At 37.0% G+C, this 17941-nt stretch overlaps 1 protein-coding gene and 1 pseudogene across 6 annotated transcripts in view; one reads left to right on the top strand and one right to left on the bottom strand.

Moving 5' to 3' along the window:
- Positions 1-17941, top strand: part of KCNT2 (potassium sodium-activated channel subfamily T member 2) — a 369675-nt gene that overhangs the window by 7772 nt on the left and 343962 nt on the right. The window lies entirely within an intron of this gene.
- On the bottom strand, positions 10171-10756 carry LOC102999940 (39S ribosomal protein L11, mitochondrial-like; annotated as a pseudogene).

Raw genomic sequence — 17941 nt, 5'->3', positions numbered from 1 at the left:
ATTAAATATTTATACCTAATACACATTTATAATGATTATTGTACTTCGATTCTAATTAACGTAGAAATGAAGAAATTTGCCACATTTTAGTATATGTGCTGCCGAAGCGAGCACTAAATTTGCCACATTTTGCAATCATGAGCTTTACTTTGCCAGCCAAATCACATTATTAGTTTTCTTTCGCCTAAAACAATCATTAATATTGATAACATTTCTAATATTCTGTATTATGTCACTGTTGTTTTGTTATACACTCATGTATTACAGAGCATAGGCTATGGTTCCTTAGGAGCTGAGGTTACCTTGTATTCCCAACCATCGCTCCAACCCAAATCTTTGTTCGTGTATGTTTGGCCTCGTAATTTGTCACAGTGTCTGGGTATTGCATGGCCCTGAGCCATTGTGCTATTTGAGTGCATATCTCTCATGTGCAAGAGTGACCATATACGTGCTTGCAGAAGATAAATAAAAACCCAGGCATTGTGAAGGCAAGAAAGCGCTGTAAGAATGGCATTGGGTCCTTCATATCTGATCATCTGGAAGCAGAAGAGTGAATTCAAAATATCTGACCTTGATTTCTCAATAACCAGAACTAGATTCTCTTAAGGAGAATCTGAGATGTAGTATAATTTCAAGGGAAGGAAGAACCACTGCACATACTCGGAAAAGTAAATCATTTGTGTAAACTAATTGAGTGCTCCAGTGGTATTAGATTTACCTGTCCTCTTTGGCTGGGAAGTGGGGATGGGTTTGGAGTTGGGAAAGGGATTCGGTAGAGGCTGGAAAGTCCTAGTCACCTGAACGGAGTAGGGGGGAAATACTCCTGCGGATTCTGAGAAGAGGATCCACGGAAAAGGGAGACCGGGGACAGTGAGATTTCTCTCCCCGATTTTGTCTTGGATTGATCATATTTATTTTTGTCTTTTTTTGACAAATAGAAGCAGTGAAGGGAAGTAGAAACAGAAACCCAGGCTGCCAAGCTTGGCTGGTCTGTAGGGCACTGTTGCCTGGCAGCAAGTCTCAACTCTTGGACCCCTTTCCTGTTCAGACTCTTAACTGGGCCTCTCTTTGGACTGTGCTTTAGTCCTCTCAGCACTACTGCAATTACGCCATGGCTTTAAAGAGTGAGAATCATTTCCCTCTGTGTGCGCCTTTCTTAAACTCAGAGTCGTATTATTTCTACTTTTCACACTATGTATGTGCAAGAAATGGACTTTGCGCACAAAGCCAAAAACCGGTGAATCTAAGGACTAAAGGACAGCTTGTTCTTGGCTGTCTTGCAGTGGACCTTGCACAGAAACAGAATGATAAATTATTATGGGCGCACACTTAACCCATCTTGTAAATCACTGTGTGAATAGGGATAAAAGTGGATTAACACATTTCAACCTCATTTAACTCCCTGTGGGAAGACTTGCAGATGGTCCACATTTTGCAAACAACCAGTTATTAACAAGAGGGACCAGATGTGTGGTTTAATAATGGACAGCCTGCTGTGTCAGGTCTGTCAAAAATTGAAATACCACTCCATCCCCTAGGAATCGGATCTGGTGATTAGTAAGCTGCACAAGTTCCAGTCAGGAGTGATGGCAATGACTTTAGTCACGACCACACCATGGGATGATGACACTGGCAAATTGCAGATGGAAGCTTTTGTATGATGTTTCTATTTCTTGCCTATCTCTCCACAAGAGTTCCTGTGCTATTCCACCTCTTTCCTGAAAATACAGAAAATGAAGTGAAAATAGGTGATGATACTGAAGAAGGTATAGAACGCCACACATTGTTCTAAGCATGTCCCGTATATTATTTCATTGAACCTTCACACCAGCTCTGAGGAATCTGGTATCCTCCCCTTCCTACAGATGAATGTCCGCCTACACCCTATGTTTACAACTAAACAGATGTGATTTAATGCTATGAAATAACAGAAAGAACAAAACGCAAACAAATGTGAATGCTTTGGAAGGTAGAAGAATCACATAGCATCTTCATCCCTTTAGGTCAGCATCACACTGAGTAACTCGAGGAAAGTTATGGAATTTTTGAAGTTGGTAATATTTTCTGGGAGAAAAGAATTTTTCCCCTCTCCATATAGAGCATTGTTTTTTGACAGTCTGAAGAAAGTGGATTGAAATAGGAGATTAGTGAAACAAACAAAGCAGAGATTTTGTTTACTTAAATATTTATTTATTGATAGTAGAAACAAGCTAAGGGTAATTGATATCCCAGGAGTCACAACAATTCACAACAATTACCTTTCTTTTGATATGGCTAGGTTTTTTTAATGTTTCTCAGTAGAACTTTGGGGTTTTCTACTTATACTTCTACTCCCTAAGGTATTTGTACCCACCTGAAATTCATTTTTCTCAATAATTGTGCTGGTAATCATGAAAATCCTCTTGCAGAGATGTTATGACATCTAAATGTGGTAATGTCAAATTACTTGATGGAGGCCTTAACATTTAGGTATACCTATTAGTATGTTTCACCTGTTCCAAAAAAGATTTGCAGTGGTTCACATAAATATGTGCAATAGCATAAATAGAAAAAAACAGCTGGAGAAAAATATAATAAGGGGGTAAAAATGAATCAGGTGTAGAGTTGGTACACAATATGAATTCCATTAGTTCCTATGTAGTTACCAGAGATGGACCACAGAGTTAGAGCAAAGACATGATCGGTCACATAAGATGAGAAATAAACCAGCGGTTCAGGAGAAATACAGCTTTCCTTGGTGTTCAGATTGAAAGGACATTGGTCCCGTGGATCTTGGTTAGTGTACAATATCCTCACCCACTTTCCTGTCATAAAAGAAGAGCAAATTTCATAAGACTTTTGTGACATCTCACTGTCAGGTTCTGATATAACTAGAAAGAATTATTCACTTAAAGTAGATCTACAGGACATACACGTATTTCAGATACATATTTTAGGACAAAAAAAAAAAAAAGAGAAACTCCTGAGGTTACTGAGTCTTTCATGTAATCTTTCTTAAAAACTTTTTTTATATAGATGGCTTTGATTAATAATTAAGAATGCAAAGACTTTAGGGTTATATTCTTCGTTGTGAACCTGAAGTATAAATGTACTCAACAGTGGGTAGGATGACTCACTTCATGGAGAATCTACCAAGATTCTAACCAAAACACAAGACTGAATTGTAGTTATTCTCACCTCCTCACAAAGGTTAGATTAATTCATTTATTTTCCCACAAATACTTAAATATCATACAATTTAACATTATATAAAGACTTTGTAAATATCCTGAATTTAGTTATTTATATAGCCCTATGTATCTTCATATACATAGATAGAGATATATATTAAGCACATAGTTTTTATAGCAGACTTCTGGTTGCTAATTAATTGATACAAATAACCTCAAACTAGAATATTTTTTCAGTTTATCCACCATCACCAATATCATTATAATCCTCCAGAATTCTGCATTTCAAAACTCACAGTAGTTTTGTATTATTTTTTCAGCTTGCTTTTTTAGTTCTTGATCTCCATCTATTCTTTTTTGGTAGGATTTCATTCCTTCTTATTTAAATTAATATAGCTCTTGCTAGCATGCTTCATTGTTCCAAGCCTGTTCTTTGCACCCCAACTCCAGTAATCTCCATGGCCAGCTCAAGTCTCATTCAACTTAAGCATTTTCATCAGAATCTTCTTAACATAATTTTAACATAATATTCATGTTACTGATGCTTATTATGTAAAATTTAAAATGCTCAGCCCAGTATTCAATGTTCATTAACTGACTCCTCCATTAATTTTTTTTTTTCCTGAAAACACATTTTTATGTCTTCAAACTGCAGGCACAGTTTTTTCTTTTAAATAAGTCAATTTATTTAAGCTAAAACAAACAATTCACCCATTTCTCCTACTCCCTCTCCCAGCCTCTGCAACCACCAATCTATTCTTTGTATCTATGAGCTTTTTCTTTTTTAAAAAACTTACAATTTTTTTAGATTCCACATGAAAGAGAGATCGTATTTTATTTGTCTTTCTCTGTCTGACTTATTTCACTTAGCAGAATGCCCTCGAGGTCCATCTGACACCATTTTGGTGTCAGATTCAAAATGATCACCAAGACCTATGTCAAGGACCTTACTGCCTATGTTTTCTTCTAGGAGTTTTATAGTTTTAGGTCTTATGTTTAAGTCTTTAATCCACTTTGAGTTAACTTTTTGCATGGTGTAATATTGTTGTCCATTTTCATTCTTTTCAATGTGGCTGCCTAATTTTCCCAACACCATTTGTAACAAATGGCAAGATTTCATTTTTTTTTTTTAGCTGAAATATATATACACACACACACATATATATTTGATACACTTTCTTTATTCATTCATCCATCAGGGGACTCCTAGGTTGTTTCTATATCTTGGCTATTATGAATAATATTGCTATGAACATAGGGTTGCATATATCCTTTTGAGTTAGTGTTTTCTTTTTTTCAGATAAATACCCACAAGTGGAATTGCTGGATCATATCATAGTTCTATTTTTAATTTTTTGAAGAAATTTATAGTGTTTTCCATGGGACTGCACCAATTTACATTCCCATCAGCAGTGCATGAGGGTTCCCTTTTCTTCAAAAACCTCTCCAACTGTTGTTATTTTGATAATAGCCATTCTGACTAGGTGTGAAGTGATATCTCACTGTGGTTTGATTTGTTTTTTGAATTTTATTTTATTTTATTTTTTATATAACAGGTCCTTATTAGTTATCTATTTTATACATATTAGTGTATACATGTCAATCCCATCTCCCAATTCATCCCACCGCCACCACCACCGCCCCACTCACTGTGGTTTTGTTTAACTTTTTCCTGATGATTAATGATGCTGAGCATCTTTCATTGGCCTTTTGGCCGTCTGTATGTCTTTTTGAAAAAAATGTCTATTCAGATTTTCTGCCCATTTTAAAAATCAGATTGCTTGCTTTTTTGCTATTGAGTTGTATGAATTCTTTATATATTTTGGTCAGCCCCTTATCAGATTTATCAGTTGCAAATATTTTCTCCTATTTGGTAGGCAGCCTTTTCAGTTTGTTGATGGTTTCCTTTCCTGTGTAGAAGCTTTTTAGTTTGAAGTAGTCCCACTTGTTTAGTTTTGCTTTTGTTGTTTTTGCTTTTGGTGTCAGATTCAAAATGATCACCAAGGCCTATGTCAAGACCTTACCGCCTATGGTTTCTTCTAGGAGTTTCATAGTTTCAGGTCTTATGTTTAAGTCTTTAATCAATCCACTTTGAGTTAATTTTTTGCATGGTGTAATATCATTGTCCAGTTTCATTCTTTTCAACATGGCTGCCTAATTTTCCCAACACCATTTATTGAAGACACTGTCCTTGCCCTAATTGTATATTCTTGCCTCCTTTGTTGTAAACTATTTGAACATATATGCATGGGTTTATTTTTGGGTTCCCTATTCTGTTCCATTGATTTAGTGTCTGTTTTTATACTAATACCTTACTGTTTTGATTACTATAGCTTTGTAATATAGTTTGGCATCAGAGAGCATGTTGCCTCCAGCTTTGTTCTTATTTCTCAAGATTGCTTTGGCTATTTGGGGTCTTTTATGATTCCATATAAATTTTAGGGTTGTTTGTTCTATTTCTGTGAAAAAACACCATTGGAATCTTGATAAGGATTGTATTGAATCTCTAGATTACCTTGGGTAGTATGGACATTTTAACAATATTAATTCTTCCAGTCTATGAGCACATAATATCTTCCTTAATTTTTCCTAAACTGCTTTTTGAAATTTAGTCACTGTAGTTACTCACAGAAATCACTCCCCACCTCCCATACTGATATCCACTTCATTGCCTTTGCTGGTATCACACCACGTTCTGAGGCTTCCTGGCATCTCTTGCTGTTCATGTCATCCCCCCGCTTCATGATTGGACCCAAATCCAAACACAGAGCCAGAGTTACTAATGAAATCTTTGAAATCACTCAGGCTATTCAATATATTTTACATATCATGATGTTGTTTTACAATTACTCACATGTTATTTCAGGTATAACATATAACTTTCTAGGGAAAAAGTCATGTCTTCAATTCATTTTGGATCTTCCTATATTATTTAACACACGTGGTTTACACAAAGGATCCAAGAATTTTAATTCTGTAATATAAGGAAGATATTTTTAAAAGAAAAAAAAGTCACAGCTATGAATATATATGTGCACCACATACATACATATATACATTATTATAATAAAAGTACAAGATCATTTGAATTTGAGATGTTTTTCTCCATGGAAACAAAATAGTTTTTTAAAGCTCCTTCTAAACCCAGGTATGTAGCTTAAATCATTTGAGTTGAAAATGCCATTCCCACTTCTAGTTTAATATTCACAAGAAGCTTTCCTTTCAAAATGGCAAAGCAGAATGTGCTTCAGTCCATAATTCGTACAGTGACAGTTCAAATGACTGTTAAAGTGAATTCTGAATTTTACATATAGGGCTGCTCAGTGAAAGCCATCAGTCTGCTTGACAGCCAGCAGTGCCATTGTCCAAGAGACTTGTGGAGGTGTTGAAAAGATCAGATAGGTAGTGGTAGTAATACTTATATAATTGGGATGAACAGAAGGAATTCTTTTGGTCTTAAATACTGTAAAAAAAAGTTTTTTTTTAATTGAGGAACAGTGCTTATAATAGTTGAGTATGTTTAATTTTGCAGTGTTAGTGTGAATAGAATGATTTTCTAGAGGAATAAAAAATATGTGAAATATATCAGTGACAGTTATCTAAACATGTTCCAAGTCTTTGAATAGAAGGAGGCACATTCTTCCAAAACATGTATATTCCAATTATTATTCTATTTACCAAGTCAGATCTTTACCTGCTGTTTTTGTCCAATAGAATGAACACTTTTGATTTCACTTCATTCTCCTCTTCAGTATCAGAAAGAAGCTTATAATACATCTCTTTACCACATGGCAGGTAGGAGAGAAACAAACTCTAGTCACTTACAGAAATATATAATTAAATGTGTTTTTAAAAAAAAGACTAATGTTCATTATAAAGTTGCTCTGACTTGCTGATTCTGTTCCTCCTACTACATATTCCAAGTAATGTCTCCTTTTAGTAAACCCGTATAATAAAGTGAGGGGAAGTTCCTCTGTGCATCTCAAATTGTGTTCACATTGAACTTATGCCTGCTACCATATGAGTTAGGATGATGTATGCGAGGTACTTGAATGATACAATCCCACGTTCATACCATCCTTGAGCTTATATTGTGTGGGAGACATAAGACATGCAAAATAACTCCCATAAAGTAGAACATGGTACAAGGGACAGTATTATGGGAGTATTAGAAAGAGCTTCTTGGAGAGTTTTAGAAAGTAAATTTTATATATTAGGATTCATGTATTAGACAAAAAGTAGTAATGGCTAGCCCAGAGGTATGGTGGGTCTTCCATGGGGCATGTTCTAGGAAAAGATGCAGTAAGTAGACTAGATTGGACATAGTATAGGATATTTGTGGATCAATAATGGATATCAGTAGTTTGGGGAAAGACTGTAGGAGAACTTATATTGCCAAGTTGAAGAGTGTAATTTTTTTTTTTTTTTCTGTAGACTGTGGGGAATTGTTGAAAGGTTTTGAATAAAGAAGTGGCGTGATTAAAGTTGTAGCTTTAGAAACTACTGGAAGAGTAGGAAATTCATTAAGCTACTTTAATGGGATAAAAGAGGTAGAGCAGTGATAGTGAAAATGGCCAAAAAAAAAAAAAAGAATTCAATAAAATACTTTGGAAGTGTCATTAACAAATGTGAAAATGGATCGGGGTGAAGAATATCAATGTTGTGAAATGAGAGGAAATATGAAAAGAGGATCAATTTGGGTTAGTGTTTGTCATGTTTGTGCAGTGCAACTTGATATTATTCACTGGGGTTATAAATTCTAGGGAGCAAAATCTCTAGTATCTAATTATGCCTTGCAAAACATCCAAGGAAGGTGCTCTTTAATATACTCATTTTCATTATTGATAACATTGAATTCAATTCAACAAGCAATAGTTAAGGCCTGACCATGAATTGTGGTCTGTGCTAAGCCTATGAAAACAAAGAATAAGGTGTTCCCACCTTCATTTATCTTAGAAAGGAGAGAAGGACAAATAAACAAGCAATTATTGTATAGCATACTACATAAAAATAAGTATGAGCAAATTGTGGAGCTAGCACAGGGGAAGAAGAACTATGTGACGATATTATGTACATTAATACATAAAAAAGCTATTATATTGTATTTAATCCTTTTAAAATTTATTGGTTTTGTATTCTTCACAACATGTATGGAAAGGTAAACCAATCTCATGTTGCATTTTATAGGCAGAAACTCAACTAAAGATAATTTATTTTTTAGTTTTAGTTTTTTCTTCTTTTTTTATTGAAGTATAGTTCATTTACTATATCATGTTAGTTTCATGTGTACAGCATAGCAGTTCAGTTATACATTCAGTTATACATATGTATATATTCTTCTTCAGATTCCCTTCCATTATAGGTTATTACAAGATATTAAGTAGAGTTCCCTGTGCTATACAGTAGGTCCTTGTTGGTTACATATTTTATATATAGTAGTGTGTATATGTTAATCCCAACCTCCTAATTTATCCCTCCCCCACCCCCCTCTCCCCTTTGGGAACCATAGGTTTGTTTTCTATGTCTGTGAGTCTATTTCTTCAACTAAAGAGAATTTAAATGCCTGACACAGTAGCAGAAAGTCTCTATTCTGTCAGTGGCAAATCCTAGAAAACCCAGCTAAGATACACTCAATAAAACAAGATGTCTGGAACTACCATAGTTTCAGGGTTGACTTTAGACCCCAGGATATGTCTGTTTTCTCCATGGCTTCCATTGACATGTGTTACTCTATCTGTCTCCTGGAGCTTGTCCCCTTGGTCCCTGAATGGCTCCTCTGGTTCCAGTGACAAAGTCAAGAGGTAGACAAAAGAATTGTCCTTGTATTAAGCCCTTCTTTAAAGTGAGAAAAGCGTTGCCAGAGGCATCCTGACAGATATGCTCTCATGTGCTGTTGGCTGGAGTTGGTTTGTGCTGTGCCCAAACCAAACCATGGCCAGAGCAATGAGACCTCGGGGGCTGGAGGCGGACTCAGCCTCCTCTGAAGAACTTTGCCACTTCAAGGTGTGCAAACAAAATCAGGTTTGTTTATGGGGAAAAAAAAATGTATGTGTGTGTGTTGGTGGGTGGGTGAGGAGGGATGGAAGTTAGGCAAGTGATATGGCTATTGGGGTAGGGAACCCATAATTCCAATTCTAAGTATAATTCTAACTCTAAGTGTAGTTCTTTAACTGTTTGTTTGCCTTCATTTCTGAGCAGTTCTCAGAGGAAATTGTAATCTCAGCAGGTATCCTAAGTCTTCTCTTGATAAACAGAATGGTCCAATATGGGAAGGTTCTTAAATTCCCTTATGAAAATTATAACGTTATAGGCACTTCACTGGCGGTCCAGGGTTAAGACTCTGCACTTCCACTACAGGGGGCACGGGTTCGATCCCTGGTCCCGAACTAAGATACTGCACGCTGTGCAGTGCGGCCAAAAAAACAAAACAAAACAAACAAAACAATTATAATGTTATAAACACTGCACTAACTTGTAACTGGACCCTTTGGAAAATTGTGAGCCACTGTAAATCATCCCTATGTTATGGTAGTTAACGGGTCTTGAGAGTGCAAAGCTTCTTTTCACAGAATCAACATTTAATCATATAGGTGTTGAGGAAGTTTTGGTATTTTTGGTGCTGATAGTAGATAATAAGGAAGGGAATACAGATATATAGATAGATATAGATCTATATCTATATATAATATAGATATATAAGGTGTAGCTGAAGTGAATGCTTCCTTACTGCCAGGTGATATTACTCAAAATGTCAATTTAGAAGCAGGAGCTTTTTTTTATCTAAAATTTTAATGTAGACCAACCACACCAACCCCCCTCACTGAAGAGTCATTCTTTACCTGAAAAAGCACATCCTACATTATCTGGAAGAGCAGTGAAGAGACTGAAGGTCCTGCCAGGTTATGGGGAAACAGGTGGGCTGAACTCTGCCAGGGAGAGGTCAGGTTGATGTGACCTCCCTTCCCCAGCTCTGTCCCAGCCTTCCCAACTGGCCCCCTTCAAAATCCTGGAGGGTGGGGGACAGGGGTCACTTCTTGGCAGCTTCTGCCTGGGCTGCCAAATCTGCCTCTTTCTGAGCAGCCAGGAACAGGGCTCGCTCCTTGTGGAAAGCTGCCAGCTCTTCAGAACGGAGGTCCTTCACCACGCAAATGCCCAGGGAACGGGCAGATGCAATGATGGAGTGGACAACAGAGGACAGGGCACGTCCTGCAGGGCGAAGGCGTTATCCTGAGCTTTGACACCGGCGATCTCCTACACGTGCTTCAGTGGCACCAGGCCTGCCAGTTCTTTCCCTGTGTGCGGGGCCCCCTTCTCAATCCCAGAAGCTGCCTTCAGTAAGTAGGAAACAGTGGGTTGGCCAATTTTGATTTCAAATGCCCTGTCAGGCTTCACAAAAATCTTGGTAGGCAGAGAAATGCCTTCTTTGATGTCCTTGGTCTTCTCGTTGAACTCCTTACCGAACTGGTTGACAGAAACGCCTTGCTGACCCAGGACGGGGCCTAGCGGGGGCCCGGGCCAATGGTCTGGATCATGTCGCTGGCCTCGTGCTTCCTGAGGGCCTGAGTGGCCTGGCTTAGCCTTGACATGATGCGGAGTTCCCGACCTTAATTCATTTCAGGTCTACAGCAAGGGGGAGGTGGGGAGGAGGAAGGGGGGAGGAGGAGGGGGGAGGAAGGGGAGGGGGAAGAGGAGGAGGGGGACTGGGACATCTTCTAAAACCTGGCCTGCATCCCAGTGACTACAGCACTTTATCTCTTTCTTGTAACAAGTCTTTCTTGTAACAATTATAATATGTTCTGCTCATTAATAAATGTGGGGTCTGGCAGTAGCAGGCATCTCTTGATCACGTACGGCAGGTGTGGAATTTTTATATAGTTCCTTTTATAATTTTGCTGATCTGGCATATTTAAGATGAACTATGAGAAAGAGGGACCGTAACTGATCAGGTAATGCTTGAAAAGAAGTAGTGCACTTAGCCTTATTCCTTTTAATATCTTCTTTAACATTTTGGTGATTTCCCGAAGTCTAGCGGGCCATGCTGTTTTTAAAACAACAGTGGCTACAAAAATGTTTTCTCTGGTATAGGAATGAGGAAAGCAAGAGGAAAGCCATTTCTTTTATTTAAAAAATGTCTTTTAGAAGGTTTGTAGGAGCACATCCTAGGTAATGCTTAGTAAAAATTGATTTAACTATTTATATGCCTAAATTAAAGGCTGCTTTTAATGAAATGACATGAATATGATAGGCTTTGGATTCAATAACTGACACAATGAATAAAAGGGAAAGTTAGATATTTTCAAAACACCCATAGAGATCCAAGAATATCAGGGATATGCAGTGGTAGCTAAATATAATGTGTCAATGAATATAATAAATGCCACAAATATACCTATTCATACTTTTATAAGGGAGGGGCAACTTCTTAGATTGAGAAGGATGTGGCTCTTTTCAGGGAGGTTGTCTTTGGGTTGTGTAGACACCCCAACGATAGCTAGTTTTAGTTTTAGAACAGAAAAATGAGGCAAAGTATTATGTTTAAACTTATTAGAAAACTCAGTTGATAATAGATCATTCAAATAATTTTATTCTTTTATTTTAAAAATCAAACTTTATTCTTTAGTCCCAGTAACTTCTGGACTACAAATACTATGCGAAATAGTATTTTTTATAACATTTTAAAATATGGTTGGTACATTTTAATGTGTAAAATTGTTCAAAGAATACATAAAATACTTTGACTATTTGCATATCTATGTATACATATTGTTTATTTTATTTGTAGTGACTTTAATGGATTTTGTTTACATGAGTGGAGTTTTACCAGAGAAGATAGCTTTTTTTTTATTTTTTTAATTTAATTTATTTTTTTATACAGCAGGTTCTTATTAGTTATCCATTTTATACATATTAGTGTATATATGTCAATCCCAATCTCCCAATTCATCACACCACCGCCCCTACCCTGCCACTTTCCCCCCTTGGTGTCCATATGTTTGTTCTCTACATCTGTGTCTCTATTTCTGCCCTGCAAACTGGATCATCTGTACCATTTTTCTAGGTTCCACATATATGCGTTAATATACGATATTTGTTTTTCTCTTTCTGACTTACTTCACTCTGTATGACAGTCTCTAGATCCATCCACGTCTCTACAATGACCCAATTTCATTCCTTTTTATGGCTGAGTAATATTCCATTGTATATATGTACCACTTCTTTATCCATTCATCTGTTGATGGGCATTTAGGTTGCTTCCATGACCTGGCTATTGTAAACAGTGCTGCAATGAACATTGGGGTGCATGTGTCTTTATGAATTACGGTTTTCTCTGGGTATATGCCCAGTAGTGGGATTGCTGGGTCATATGGTAATTCTAGTTTTAGTTTTTTAAGGAACCTCCATACGGTTCTCCATAGTGGCTGTATCAATTTACATTCTCACCAACAGTGCAAGGGGGTTCCCTTTTCTCCACACCCTCTCCAGCATTTGTTGTTTGTAGATTTTCTGATGATGCCCATTCTAACTGGTGTTAGGTGATACCTCATTGTACTTTTGATTTGCATTTCTTTAATAATTAGCGATGTTGAGCAGCTTTTTATGTGCTTCTTGGCCATCTGTATATCTTCTTTGGAGAAATGTCTTTTTAGGTCTTTGGCCCTTTTTTGGATTGGGTTATTTGCTTTTTTGATATCGAGCTGCATGAGCTGTTTATATATTTTGGAGATTAATTCTTTGTCCACTGATTTCGTTTGCAAATATTTTCTCCCATTCTGAGGGTTGTCTTTTCATCTTGTTTGTAGTTTGCTTTGCAAAAGCTCTGAAGTTTCATTAGGTCCCATTTGTTTATTTTTGTTTTAATTTCCATTACTCTAGGAGGTGGATCAAAAAAGATCTTGCTGTGATTTATGTCAAAGAGTGTTCTTCCTATGTTTTCCTCTAAGTTTTATAGTGTCCGGTCTTACATTTAAGTCTCTAACCCATTTTGAGTTTATTTTTGTGTATGGTGTTAGGGAGTGTTCTAATTTCATTCTTTTTTTTTTTTAAACATCTTTATTGGAGTATAATTGCTTTACAATGGTGTGTCAGTTTCTGCTTTATAACAAAGTGCATCAGCTATCCATATACATATGTTCGCACATCTGCTCCCTCTTGCATCTCCCTCCCTCCCACCCTCCCTATCCCACCCCTCTAGGTGGTCACAAAGCACCGAGCTGATCTCCCTGTGCTATGCGGCTGCTTCCCACTAGCTATCTGTTTTTACGTTTGGTAGTGTATATATGTCCATGCCACTCTCTCACTTTGTCCCAGCTTACCCTTCCCCCTCCCCGTATCCTCAAGTCCATTCTCTAGTAGGTCTGTGTCTTTATTCCCGTCTTGCCCCTAGGTTCTTCATGACCATTTTTTTTTCTTTTTTAGATTCCATATATATGTGTTAGCATATGGTATTTGTTTTTCTCTTTCTGACTTACTTCACTCTGTATGACAGACTCTAGGTCCATCCACCTCACTACAAATAACTCAATTTCGTTTCTTTTTAAGGCTGAGTAATATTCCATTGTATATATGTGCCACATCTTCTTTATCCATTCATCTGTCGATGGACACTTAGGTTGCTTCCATGTCTTGGCTCTTGTAAATAGAGCTGCAATGAACATTTTGGTACATGACTCTTTTCGAATTATGGTTTTCTCAGGGTATATTCAGAGTAGTGGGATTGCTGGGTTGTATAGTAGTTCTATTTTTAGTTTTTTAAGGAACCTCCATACTGTTCTCCATAGTGGCTGTATCAATTTACATTCCCACCAACAGTGCAAGAGGGTTCCCTTTTCTCCACACCCTCTCCAGCATTTATGGTTTGTAGATTTTTTGATGATGGCCATTCTGACAGGTGTGAGATGATATCTCATTGTAGTTTTGATTTGCATTTCTCTAATGCTTAATGATGTTGAGTATTCTTTCATGTGTTTGTTGGCAATCTGTATATCTTCTTTGGAGAAATGTCTATTTAGGTCTTCGGCCCATTTTTGGATTGGGTTGTTTGTTTTTTTGATATTGAGCTGCATGAGCTGCTTGTAAATTTTGGAGATTAATCCTTTGTCAGTTGCTTCATTTGCAGATATTTTCTCCCATTCTGAGGGTTGTCTTCATCTTGTTTATGGTTTCCTTTGCTGTGCAAAAGCTTTTAAGTTTCGTTAGATCCCATTTGTTTATTTTTTTAAAATTTCCATTTCTCTAGGAGATGAGTCAAAAAGGATCTTGCTGTGATTTATGTCATAGAGTGTTCTGCCTATGTTGTCCTCTAAGAGTTTGTTAGTGTCTGGCCTTACATTTAGGTCTTTAATCCATTTTGAGTTTATTTTTGTGTATGGTGTTAGGGAGTGTACTAATTTCATTCTTTTACATGTAGCTGTCCAGTTTTCCCAGCACCACTTATTGAATAGAGTGTCTTGTCTCCACTGTATATCCTTGCCTCCTTTGTCATAGATTAGTTGACCATAGGTGCATGGGTTTATCTCTGGGCTTTCTATCCTGTTTCATTGATATATATTTCTGTTTTTGTGCCAGTCCCATATTGTCTTGATTACTGTAGCTTTATAGTATACTCTGAAGTCGGGGAGTCTGATTCATCCAGCTCCAGTTTTTTCCCTCAAGACTGCTTTGGCTAATCAGGGTCTTTTTTGTCTCCATACAAATTTTAAGATTTTTTTTTCTAGTTCTGTAAAAAATGCCACTGGTAATTTGATAGGGATTGCATTGAATCTGTAGATTGCTTTGGGTACTATAGTCATTTTCACAATATTGATTCTTCCAATCGAAGAACATGGTATGTCTCTCCATCTGTTGGTTAAATTTTTAATTTCTTTCATCAGTGTCTTATGGTTTTCTGCAGACAGGTCCTTTGTCTCCTTTGGAAGGTTTATTCCTAGGTATTTTATTCTTTTTGTTGCAATGGTAAATGAGAGTGTTTCCTTAATTTCTCTTTCAGATTTTTCATCATTAGTATACAGGAATGCAAGAGATTTCTGTGCATTAATTTTGTATCCTGCAGCTTTACCAAATTCATTGATTAGCTCTAGTAGTTTTCTGGTGACATCTTTCGGATTCTCTGTGTATAGTATCATGTCATCTGCAAACAGTGACAGTTTTACTTCTTCTTTTCCAATTTGTATTCCTTTTATTTCTTTTTCTTCTCTGATTACCGTGGCTAGGACTTCCAAAACTATGTTGAACAGTAGTGGGAAGAGTGGAAATCCTTGTCTTCTTCCTGATCGTAGAGGAAATGCTTTCAGTTTTTCACCATTGAGAATGATGTTTGCTGTGGGTTTGTCGTATATGGCCTTTATTATGTTGAGGTAGGTTCCCTCTATGCCTACTTTCTGGAGAGTTTTTATCATAAATGGGTGTTGAATTTTGTCAAAAGCTTTTTCTACATCTATTGAGATGATCATATGGTTTTTATTCTTTAGTTTGTTAATACGGTGTATCACATTGATTGATTTGCGTATATTGAAGAATCCTTGCATCCCTGGGATAAATCCCACTTGATCATGGTGTGTGATCCTTTTAATGTGTTGTTGGATTCTGTTTGCTAGCATTTTGTTGAGGATTTTTAAACCTATATTCATCAGTGATATTGGTCTGTAATTTTCTTTTTTTGTAGTATCTTTGTCTGGTTTTGGTATCAGGGTGATGGTGGCCTCATAGAATGAGTTTGGGAGTGTTCCTTCCTCTGTAGGTTTTTGGAAGAGTTTGAGAAGGATGAAGTTAGCTCTTCTGTAAATGTTTGATAGGATTCACCTGTGAAGCCGTCTGGTCCTGGACTTTTGTTTGTTGGATGATTTTTTTTTTTTTTTCATTTTTTTTTTTTGGCTGTGTTGGGTCTTCGTTTCTGTGCGAGGGCTTTCTCCAGTTGTGGCAAGCGGGGGCCACTCTTCATCACGGTGCGCGGGCCTCTCACTATCGTGGCCTTTCTTGTTGCGGAGCACAGGCTGCAGATGCGCCGGCTCAGTAGTTGTGGCTCACGGGCCCAGTTGCTCCGCGGCATGTGGGATCTTCCCAGAGCAGGGCTCGAACCCGTGTCCCCTGCATTAGCAGGCAGATTCTCAACCACTGCGCCACCAGGGAAGCCCCCTGTTGGAAGATTTTTAATCACAGTTTCAATTTCATTACTTGTGATTGGTCTGTTCATATTTTCTATTTCTTCCTGGTTCAGTCTTAGAAGGTTATACCTTTGTAAGAATTTGTCCATTTCTTCCAGGTTGTCCATTTTTTTGGCATAGAGTTGCTTGTAGTAGTCTCTTAGGATACTTTGTATTTCTGCAGTCTCTGTTGTAACTTCTCCTTTTTCATTTCTAATTTTACTGATTTGAGTCCTCTCCCTCTTTTTCTTGATGAGTCTGGCTAATGGTTTATCAATTTTGTTTATCTTCTCAAAGAACCAGCGGACAGTTTTATTGATCTTTGCTATTGTTTTCTTTGTTTCTATTTCATTTATTTCTGCTCTGCTCTTTATGATTTCTTTCCTTCTACTACCTTTGGGTTTTGTTTGTTTTTCTTTCTCTAGTTCCCTTAGGTGTAAGGTTAGATTGTTTATTTGAGATTTTTCTTGTTTCTTGAGGTAGGCTTGTACTGCTATAAACTTCCCTCTTAGAACTGCTTTTGCTGAATCCCATAGGTTTTAGATCATCGTGTTTTCGTTGTCAGTTGTCTCTAGGTATTTTTTGATTTCCTTTTTGATTTCTTCAGTGATCTCTTGGTTATTTAGTAACATATTGTTTAGCCTCCATGTATTTGTGTTTTTTACGATTTTTTCCCGTGTAATTGATTTCTAATCTCATAGCGTTGTGGTCAGAAAAGATGCTTGATATGATTTCAATTTTCTTAAATTCACTGAGGCTTGATTTGTCACCCAAGATGTGATCTATCCTGGAGAATGTTCCGTGTGCACTTGAGAAGAAAGTGTAATCTGCTGTTTTTGGATGGAATGTCCTATAAATATCAATTAAATCTATCTGGTCTGTTGTGTCATTTAAAGCTTGTGTTTCCTTAGTAATTTTCTGTTTGGATGATCTGTCCATTGGTGTAAGTGAGGTGTTAAATTCCCCCACTATTATTGTGTTACTGTCGATTTCCACTTTTATAGCTGTTAGCAGTTGCCTTATGTATTGAGGTGCTCCTATGTTGGGTGCATATATATTTATATTTGTTATATCTTCTACTTGGATTGATTCCTTTTCATTATGTAGTGTCCTTCCTTGTCTCTTGTAACATTCTTTATTTTAAAGTCTATTTTATCTGATATGAGTCTTGCTACTCCAGCTTTCTTTTGATTTCCATTTGCATGGAATATCTTTTTCCATCCCCTCACTTTCAGTCTGTATGTGTCCCTAGGTGTGAAGTGGGTCTCTTGTAGACAGCATATATATGGGTCTTGTTTTTGTATCCATTCAGCAAGCCTGTGTCTTTTGGTTGGAGCATTTAATCCATTCATGTTTAAGGTAATTATTGATACGTATGTTCCTATGACCATTTTCTTAATTGTTTTGGGTTTGTTTTTGTAGGTTCTTTTTTCTCTTGTGTTTCCCACTTAGAGAAGTTCCTTTAGCATTTGTTCTAGAGTGGTTTGGTGATGCTGAATTCTCTTAGCTTTTGCTTGTCTGTAAAGCTTTTGATTTCTCTGTCAAGTCTGAATGAGATCCTTGCTGGGTAGAGTAATCTTGGTTGTAGGTTTTTCCCTTTCTTCACTTTTAATATATCATGCCACTCCCTTC

Source organism: Balaenoptera acutorostrata, chromosome 1, assembly GCF_949987535.1.
Source record: "Balaenoptera acutorostrata chromosome 1, mBalAcu1.1, whole genome shotgun sequence".
NCBI classification, from domain to species: Eukaryota; Metazoa; Chordata; class Mammalia; order Artiodactyla; family Balaenopteridae; genus Balaenoptera; species Balaenoptera acutorostrata.
The sequence above is the reverse complement of the archived record's forward strand: the minus strand, read 5'-3'. Positions and strand labels throughout refer to the sequence as shown.